We start from the raw sequence: 3198 nt of genomic DNA on the forward strand, positions 1-3198 counted from the left end.
ACACACACACACACACACACTCGTGCATCCCTCCACCCCCTCCCCACACACACGCACACAGATCGAAAAAAAATATTTGATGGAATAAAAATGACAGTGATTGAACAACTTGAATTCCCGTACATCCTGTCCCCGTCGTTTCATGCAAGAAAAATTCTGAAATTATGCAAAATGAACCCAAAAAAATGAAATTATGCGATTCTGTTAATTTTAACAAAGAATGATAAAGGAAAATAATCAGAAATTATGCAAAAAAGATCCAATTTTGCTAAATTATGCGGGGTGCATATAACCACGGGGACAGGCTCATCAATGTACTTTGTTTTTAACAATAGTTACATGGAATGTGAGAACAAAGTACCAGAAAGGCAAATTAGATAATATAGAGCAGGAAATGGATGGTAATAGGATTGAGCTAAATATGTCAGGCATTTCAGAAGTTAGATGGGAGGGGGCAGGCTTGATTAAAAGAGGACTTAAAATAATAAACATGGTATATTCAGGAGGGGAAAAAACCATGAAAGGTGAGTCGAAATTGTATTTGACGAAACAACAGCAAAAAGCATCAAAGATTTTGGGGAGTGTCGAGTAGAGTCATCGTGGCTAATTTAGAAGGACAACCTTTTGATAAAAGTGTCATCCAAATGTATGCACCAACGTCAGATCACGACAACGAGGAAATGAAGACTTTTTAATGAAGACTTTGATAAGGCAATGAAACAGTTAAAATCACAAGATGTAGAGTTAGTCATGGAGGACTTTAATGCCAAAGTAGGAAGTACACGTATAGAAGGTATAGTTGGGTCATGGGGACTGGGTAAAGAGAATGAACCCGTTGGTGCAGGGAAAATAATTTCATGATCTCAAACACCTGGTACGAAAATCGCTTAGGAAGACGATAGACTTCGAAAAATCTCGGCGATGGAAGTAGAAACCTACTTAAGGAACTTAAACAAATTAATGTGTAACAGTGAAAGATCAGGGAAACGTAGCTTTTTTAATACTGTCCGAGCAAAGGAATGAATGGAGAACCATGATCACCTATGTCTGTCGCAGATCTGGCACTTGATGATTATGAACGGGGGCTTCTGACCCTGCCAGTCAGAACCAACCCGGGCTGAGAGGTGGCGATACAACATCCCTGCAGAAAAACCGAGATACTCAATAAAAATGTTCTCCCCACTCGAGAATCGAACAAGGGTTTTTCTGCACGTGAGAGCAAAGTGCCTAATCGCTTTCTCATAGATGTCAATAATCGTGGATAGTAACAGTTGAACTTGTTTTTGCGGTCACCTGTATAAACGGCCAGTCCCCAGTTCCTCCCTTATGTATTTTCCATGACACTGTGTAAGACTGCCACCTGTCTGAGACGGCCACTTTTTTAAAAAGTCATATTTGTCTAATTGTGATACCATACTTTTGAAGATCGTCGTTAGCAGCGCGCAGCTTGAAGGAACTTCATTACTCGACGGACCAAAATAGTTGACATGGCACCGCACGCGCGCGAGGACAGTGAACGACAGAAACGTTACAAGGGCTGTGCTAACACCCATTCCTTTACAAACCGAATCTGGAATGAACATTTTACCCGGTTTAAACCAATACTGACTCACAATCCCGTTTAGATTGTATGATATTATAAAAATGAGCCCATAGACATTTGGACGTTAAGCTCGTAAAGGAAGACGAAGTGAGTGCGCCCATGTGTGTGTGTGTGTGTGTGTGCGTGCATGCATGCGTGCGTGCGTGCGTGCGTGCGTGCGTGCGAGCGTGTGTGTGTCTGTGTGTGTGTTGTACGTGTGTGTAGGCTTATGTGCATATGAATGTCTGTAAGTGTGTGTGTGTGTGTGTGTGTGTGTGTGTGTGTGTGTGTGTGTGTGTGTGAATATAATGTCTTTATGTGTGTGTGTGGGAGTGTGTGCGTGTGTTTATGTGGGTGTGTATGTATGTTTGTGTGTGTGTGTGTGTGTGTGTGTGTGTGTGTGTGTGTGTGCGTGTATGTGTGAGTGGGAGATTTGATCCACGGCCATCCACCCCGCGATCCAGCTATCAATATGCCAAGGGCAAAAAATGTTTGAACATGAGAAAAATGCAACTCATTGCTAAAAAAACCGGACAAATTCCACCCCAATGTTCGTGGAAAATGGGAAAGCTGGCTGTAGAGTACTTGTCCCTATGCTAAAGGTAAATCAAAACCAATCTAACAGAGATTCAGAACCCATCTAAAATAGCCCAGATGCCCCTTTTGTGACCCCCTCCCCCTTTCCCCATCTAAACACAAAAAAGCTCCAACAAAAAACAAAAAAGTAAAAACAATTTAAAACTAAAACATACCCTCTTTGCGATCCGGATTGCTAGCTTAAGAACGTTTGATATCTACTTCAGATAAAAACCGGATAATCGGATTTTTCCAATTTCCCCCTTCTCCATTCCCCTCCCTTTTCTTTCTGGGTTATTTTTTTCTGCCCACCCTAGATCCTCTTTAGACCGTTGCCATTTTTTTGTCGGAACTCACACTTTTCCTTGAAGCACTGCCAGAGACCCGTTGTGCATCTTCATTGGCCACCCCATGTCACGCACAGGCTAAACGCTCGCTGTTGCTTTATGTCGGAACATGCCTATTTATCCCCTCCTCACTCTTGAGCGAGAATCTGGACAGTCTAGGAGAGGCGCTTTCTCAGGAGCTTTACCTAGTGTGATCAATATTCTCTAGAATATGTGCTTTCGATTATTATAATAATGCCAGTCATTTGATACGGATTCTACACATTAGATCCATTTTCACGTGCGTATTTATTCAGTGTTAATTACACTATGCATAAAATGAGTGTGTTTCTTAATTAAATATTGCTGTTGACTGCAGAGTTTAATTTCTTTCTAGTCGTGAGGAGCCTGCCTGATTCTACCGATACTGATACACCGAAGTGGATTTATGGATTTGTGTGTGTGTTTGTGTGTGCTCTTGTGTGGGAGTGATGCTCTCGTTCACGCCAGCTCTCAGGATATCCGGAATCTTATCGGGTTTTTGTTCAAAGCGGATGCGTTAGAATGATGTCACTGTCATCCAGAATTGGATGTAACGTTGAAGTGAAGTGATTTGGTAAGCAAGCAACCATAGGTCTAATTATAGTTATAATTATTGCTAGATCTACATTAACCACCAGCCTCTTTGTCTCTTTCTTCCGCTCTTGACTCGTG

At 41.8% G+C, this 3198-nt stretch overlaps 1 protein-coding gene across 1 annotated transcript in view; it reads left to right on the forward strand.

Annotated features, from left to right (window-relative positions):
• Positions 1-2473: 2473 nt before the first annotated feature.
• The window catches only part of LOC101850327, a 10377-nt gene continuing 9652 nt past the window's right edge, over positions 2474-3198 (forward strand). The window contains exon 1 of the mRNA XM_005096695.3: positions 2474-3100. The gene's annotated coding sequence lies outside the window, so the exon portion shown is untranslated. The remainder of the gene's footprint in view (positions 3101-3198) is intronic.

Source organism: Aplysia californica, unplaced genomic scaffold (genome assembly GCF_000002075.1).
Source record: "Aplysia californica isolate F4 #8 unplaced genomic scaffold, AplCal3.0 scaffold00135, whole genome shotgun sequence".
Lineage (NCBI taxonomy): Eukaryota > Metazoa > Mollusca > Gastropoda > Aplysiida > Aplysiidae > Aplysia > Aplysia californica.